Source organism: Chenopodium quinoa, unplaced genomic scaffold (assembly GCF_001683475.1).
Source record: "Chenopodium quinoa cultivar QQ74 unplaced genomic scaffold, ASM168347v1, whole genome shotgun sequence".
NCBI lineage: Eukaryota > Viridiplantae > Streptophyta > Magnoliopsida > Caryophyllales > Amaranthaceae > Chenopodium > Chenopodium quinoa.
In genome coordinates, this window is record NW_018742798.1 from 3,016,878 (window position 1) to 3,024,160 (window position 7,283).

Genomic DNA, 7,283 nt, shown 5'->3' on the forward strand with positions numbered 1-7,283 from the left:
TAAATATAGGCCAAGCCCAAATCATCAAATGACAAAAAAAACCCTAATTTTACACCCTAATTCTCTCAGTCACGTCGCTTCCCGCTTATTCTCTTTCTCTCTGCTCTCTCTTTCCAACCTTTACTGTTTCCTCTCTCTTCTCCTCTTGTTTTCATTTTTTTTCATAAAAAAACCCTAATTTTACACCCTAATTTGCTCGTGAATCTTCATCTCAAGATTGTCAAAGGTAATTTACTTGCTAATTTATTACCTTGCTAATTTATTTACTTTACTTAATTTTGCTTTGTTTTTATGCGTTTAAATTCTTCAATTTCTTCTCAAAATTCGTTTTGTTATTATACATTTACTTGTTTCATTGTTTGCGATTTAAGTTCTTCAATTTCATCTGATTTAAGTTCGTTTGTTACTATGCGTTTTGAGTATGTGATTTTAATCTGATTTTTTCAATTTACTTCTTTTAATCTGAATTAATTATGTGTGAGATGTCTTCTTATGAGTTCTTGAGTGCTTATATGAACAAATGTGCACCAGATTTTTGTTCTGTTCTGATTAATTTGATTTTATTTGATATTTTCATGCAATTCTTAAGTCTGTTTATGAGTGAGATTTTGCGATTCTAAATTTGTTTATGAGTGAGATTACTTGGTTATACCACTGTTTTTCATGAGGTTATGAGTGAGGTTATGCGAATGTATTTGATTTTTTCATCTATTTATACAATTTTAAGTCTGCATTTGACATGAGTCTGATTATTTATTTAATTTATTCTTATTCACAGATGGTTGATAGCCTTGTTCCTGGTAAACCCATTGAACTTGCGAATTTCGAATCAAAAGATGAAGTAATTAATTCTGCTCTAATGGATTCAAAGAAGAATAACTCCAACGGCACCCCGCTTCTTATTGCTGTTATGATTGTATTTTGGACTTCTTGGCTGACAAAGGAATAAACGCGTCGTCAAATGTCTATCCCTAAATCAAATACAATTTATACAACCTAAACAAACCTAATACGAGGATAAGGCAAGCATAGGGGTCGAACCACAGGGAACGAATAAACACCACCAAATGTTATCTAAAACTAAGCTAGTCTGGAATAGGAGATAAGTAAGCTAAAGTCTAAAGATGCTAAACCAAGAAATAAAACACTAAGGGAAATGGTTTAGATATATCATTCACTCAAGCATAAACAAAGGCATAGAAATTGAATTAATTATGAACTAAACATGCTCGAATACCAAAATAAGGTCCAATCTAGCCACCTTCCGGGGTTCATTGGCTTCTCCTAACATAGCCTTTATGCTTCCACATTAGAACCATATACTAGGAGGTGCTATCAAAAATGATCGATACAAATGAATCTTGCTAGGTCCGCTATTGCATCTTCTAACAATAATTCATCCCCAATCTACAACTAACAACATGAATTTTGCAAGTAGATTGAAGAATATCAAGCATATAAAGACTTTAATCACAAATAAATCAATTCCAAACCTTAGAACATGCTCAAAATCCAACTACACCACAATCATCCCCTTAATGGGGAAATTACTCACTAATCATGATAATAACAAGATTAATTAACAAATAACCAAGAATCAACATGATTAACAAGCAACACTAACAACTAAAACAATAATCAAAAGAAAGCAAATAAAATAGATCGAGGAGAGAGAGTTAGAGATTCTCATCGATTGAAGATGAAAGTCTTCAAACAAGATGATCAATCTTCTTCTTCAAAATCCAAGCCCAACAATAGTGAAACCCTCACTTTCTCTTTCTAAAACTACTCTAATCCTAAGCTAAACCTAGAGAGAGAATCTCTCCTAAAACTAATTAAGAAAATATAATAATAGTTCTCTCACTAATTACCCAAAATGGGTATATATACAAAGTTAATAAGAGAAAATAAATAAATAAATAAATATAAATAAATAAAAAGAGGAAATAAATAAAGAAAGAAAGAAAGAAAGAAAAAGAAAAAGAAAAAGGGAAAGAGTAATTAAAAATAAAAGGAAAAGAGAATAACAAAAACCCACCAATCCCACAAAAACCATCAGACCCTATTCTTCTTCTTTGATATTGCGGCTGCTCTTGAATGGGGAAATAATCCCAAGCTTTGCGCCTCACCAAAATAGCTTCAGCAATCATCATCATCAAATCAACACCGTTCATCATCATCTCCTATCATTGAGCATCAATCAAGGCTGTTCGATTTTTATTACAATCACGTGTGAAGCTCGTGGAGTGGTTCAATCAAACCAGAGGTTGGTTCGGTCGAACCATGGGTGTGCGTGTTCGACCACTCCTCTTCAAATAAGAAAACTTCCAATGTTTCTGACTTTTTTGGCACTTCGACTGAACTCTTTGACGGTTTGCCCGAACCTTGAGAATTTGCTCTGATTTTATGGGTGTTGTTTGCATGAATTGCTGCTGCGGTAATTGATGATGGGTGCTTGTGAGAGGTAGGGTGTTTTGATGTGGCTGATTGTGGGTTGGTTGCGCGGTGATGGTGGCAGCAGGGGGTTCCGAAATGGTGGTTGCGTGAGCAAGGCTGTTGGTGGTCTTGATGGATGCGAACTGAGATTGATGATAAGGTGGTTGCTCTGTTGGTGGTGAGAGCTGCAGCATGAGGCTGCTATGGCTGAAGGTGGGAATTGGTGGTTGCATGAGGGTAACAACAGGTGTTGCGCGGCTGGGCCGTGCTGCTCTAGGAGGCTGGTGGTTGTGTTGGTTGGACTGTGATGTGTCTATTTTATATATTATTTTACCCCCGTCCCTTGGTCGTAATTAGTAGTGTTTTTGGCTCTTTAGAGCCACTTTTAATACTAATTGGTGTTTTCTAGTGCTTTCGTAGTTTTGGTTGACTTTTGCAGGGATTTGCACTTTTGGAGCATTTTCCCGAGATATTATGGAGCAATTACGAGCATTGGAGAAGTACGACCAGTTTTTATAGCCCAGGGCCGGTTAGAGCCATCGAAACGGTGATTAAGGGCTCGGTAAATGTGATATCGGGGCATTTGGACCGAGTATTCAAGACCCGAAGAGGAAACCCAGATTGGCCCGAAGAATTGGATCCCAATCGTAGTCCAAATAGTGGCCCAAGAGAGCCGCCCGACCAAAAAGGCTGGCGCCCGGAGACGCGCTCGGCTGGGCGCGAGATTCATACCTGATGAGCAAAAAGGCGCGCCCGATCGGGCGATGCCTCGCCCGATCGGGCGCGTGTTATTATTAGGACGGAGTTAATTTTGACGTTTAAGTTTGTTTTAGTTGAGGATTCTTACGGAGTATTGACAGGGTAAAGTCGTATCCCCTAACCAAAAGTAATTACCTAAGTCCTTTAACTAAAGTAGATAGGGAAGTAGGGTCGAATCCACAGGGAAACAAGTCTTTCTACTCCTAATTAATTATTATCTAAATTATCAAGGTGTAGACACCCATTTGTGTCTCCCCAAAACCAAACCCAGTGAGTGTCTCCCCAAAACCAAACCCAGTGATGAGTGCCTTTCACGTCAAATCATAATCGAATGAAACGAAAGTGTGGAAAGGTCTAGTGTTGCGGAAAGTTTTATTTCTTTTCTTTTCTCTTCTCTCTGTTTTTGAAAACTTTATTTTAGGAAAACAGCCAATTCAGTTTGGTTGGTCCATGATATGGGTCCAATAGTGGTGTAGTTGGATGGGGCTTGCAAAGACCTTTCCAACGATATATTATAAGCCCAATTCCGATGAGTATTGAGGAAGTTATGACCAATTTACTAAACTGGGCCCAGTTTGAGTTTTAAGTACGGCCCAATGATCTAGGGGAGGGTCTAATATGATTTATCATTCCTAATGTAATTAGGAATGGTTTTGGTCTTCTAGAACATTCTAGAAGGTTCTTATCATTCTTAATTCAATTAGGATTCTTTAGAGTTTTAATTAGATCAAATAGCATTTTCGACTGAAATTATATTATTTTATCTTCCAGTACGGGAATTTTATCAGAATTTCGAAAACGCGTTAAAAGCCGGTTTGGCGTCCAACCCCAGGCCTTGGCGCCTGGCACCAGGATTGGCGCCAGACGCCAGCCATTGGCGCCTGGCGCTAGCCACTGGTCCTGGCGCCAATGAGCCAGGGCTGCCGCCAATTTGTTTCTGTGATCTTCAGGCTCTGTTTTGATAAATTATCTTTTTTGGCCGATTTTCTTTATAAATATCGTATCAGAAAACTCCGTTTTCATTCATCTACAATCTACAATCTACAATCACCTACATTCACCAATTCTCCTTATTCTTTTTCATTCATCCAATTCTCTTTATTCATCATCTTTCTTTCATCAATTCTCAATAACATTAATCTTTTAGCATTCTTTCTTTCTTGCTTTTTCATACAAAATTCCGCATTCACAAGATCTTGATACACCTAGCCATATTCGAAGTTGCATTCGCCCTAGACGTGAAAGGTTTTAATTTCTGAGGGTTTGGTCTTAAATTTCTCTTTCAATTATTTAATTTAATTGCTTTGTTTATTATTTTCCTTGAAGTTACTAACGTGTGTATTTTGTAATTAGAAAGAGGTACGAGGCATCCAAGTAAGTACTTTAATGGTTTTATTGATTTTATGATGTAGACATCATGCTTAGATTGTTAATTTTGTTCCTAGTATCATGTCTAGGGTGTTTTTAATATCAAGTATGATTAAAAGTATGATGCTTCCTATGTTCTTTCTAATATTTATGATTATGATTGATGATGATTATTTATTATGTTGCTTGATATGCGTATTATTGTATATTGTTATTGCTTGATCACCTTTTATTGCAGATTAAAGGGAATTGATATTTGCAATCACGCTTGATAAGATAATTAATAATCTTGTTAGGGTTAATTGTGATTATAATTCAAGTGATCACCAATAATAGTTTATTTGTGCATTAATATTCAACCAACATAGATTAAACAGGTTTAGGGTTAATCCTATTGATTGTATGTTAGTCAGAAAGCGCACATGAATACGAGCAGAATAAAGTAGAGGCTTATTATTAGGGCAAGTTCAATCTCTTTTAGGTTGGATTTGTACCATCATCCCCGAACCCTTATTTGGTTCATGACCTTATGGAGTTGGCGATCTCTTGGATCGTTAAGGGGTGTAACCTTCACCTCGTGAACGGTTTACAAGTTCCTTAAAAACTTGTTGGCGACTCTTTTGCTCTATCTTCTTCCCTTTTGGACGCCACCGTACTTTAGTGTATGATTACAGTGGGGTTCAAGCTAGTGGGATTTTAAAGGCTTGAAACTATTCCCTACAGTTTTTGGCGACTCCACTAGGGAGGATTTCTATTTTAATTCCTGAATTTGTTTCGGCAATGATTTAGAATGAGTGGATGAGACTCGAAAAGTTCTAAGTATTTCATGTGCGTAATTTTGATTAACATTATTATCATATGCATAAAAAGGTTCTCATTGGAAAGACCATCCGTAATGAGTCAAAAACATAGGATTTTACACGTAGGAAATTTGAGAAACGTCTTTCACAACTAGGACTGAAATAACACCGCGCGAAACTGGATGATTTTATTGAGCACAGAAAGCTGCTGAGGCATGTGGAAAGTAGCGTCAGGGGCCAGAGCTTGGCGCCATACTTTTAGCCGTAGCGCCAGACGTCAGTATTGGCGCCAGGCGCTACAGTTAAAAGTTGGCGCCAGTATCTGTTTGCTGGCGCCAATTTCCCCCAATACCGAGCCAGAAATATGCGTTCTAATTTCGACCAGTTTTTCGTATTGTTTGCTCGATCCTGCTTCCTGATTGAATTTTTTCTCACTTTTCTGAAACCTATATGTGTTTTACATATGGACATAACCCTCTGGGAATTCATGCTCTATCTACCCGATTGAACGCTCCTGGCAACAAAGGGTACATCTGAGATGTTGAATTCACCAAACCATGGAAGCGAGTTTTTTCTAAAAACTCGCGGTGTTCTATCCACACGCGTTAACCCTTCACGGTTAGGCTTCTACGCGGTGCATCTGAACAATTAACCATGGACCCTGTTTGACTAAACCATATCCCGAACTTTAGAGAACTAGCGCCATGGTTAGGTTGCGAACTCATTGCATCATATTGTGCCTACTTGACTGATTGTGCATTATTTGTTGTGCATATATTTTCTATGCTCCTCCTAACCGTTTGTGGATTTGTGTTGAGATTATAATTAATGACTTAAAGAACTTTTCCTAATTAATTAATTAATTAATTAATTCGAGTCAATAAATTTTTTTCTTCTTTTAATCGGAATCGACCTAGTACGACTTTAGGCATACCGAAGTTGACTAATAATATCGAAAACAGTCTCAGACCGAGGCTCCAATGTTGGTGCCAAAATTTGGGCTGTAGCGCCACTGTATGGTGCGTAGCGCCAGACATTTACTAAAAAGTCTAGCGCCAACCACCATATTGTGACGCCAGCCGTGTCGCTTGGCCGACAGTTCGGATTATTTGTCGAGTCATCGCCTAATGTCTAATTATTCAGTTTCCTGTTTAATTCGGTTAATTCTTCTTAATTGAATAAATATTCGAGTTTAGGCACTAAGTCTCATGGTCTTACACAAGAGTCCAAACATGTCACTTACACTCAATACACACACTATTACACATATCTTGACCATGATTAAGGGAGTCTTGTGTGCGCGCATTATTTTTCGTCATTTTTTTAGGAGGGTAAGTCGGATATTAATCCTCCAATAAATAATAGTACTTAAGTTCCCTAAACACATGTACATTATTCCTCCCCAAAAATATGCATACTTTTTTCTTTTATTTAAACAAAAGCCATAGAGTCAAACTGATTCGAGTCAAGTAATTAAAACGCAAACTGGCTTAATCTACAGCGCGTGGTCAAGAAAGGAAGGACGATTAATCAAAGATAACCTCTTCGTACAAGTCCAACTTTTCGACAAACCTATAGCCTGCAAAAGGAAAGCAAGAGTTATAATGGCAACTCAGGAAGAAGTTAACGATCTCAAGAACCAATTGGCTACTGTAACTGAGACACTAAAGCTTCTCACACTTAAGATTGAGGATCACGCGAAGCAACAACAGATGGACCTCATGCAAGAAAGCCTAAGCAAGTTGTCCAGCGACTACAAGTTTCAAGAACTCACATCCTAAGGGGTCTCGCTGGATAAGGATCTTCTTCCGCAGAAGTTCAGTGCCAACGACATCCCAAAGTTTAGGGCAATCGACAACCCCTACTTCCATCTAAGAGCATTTGAAACAATAATGAGTATCAAGGGTATGGATAAGAAAA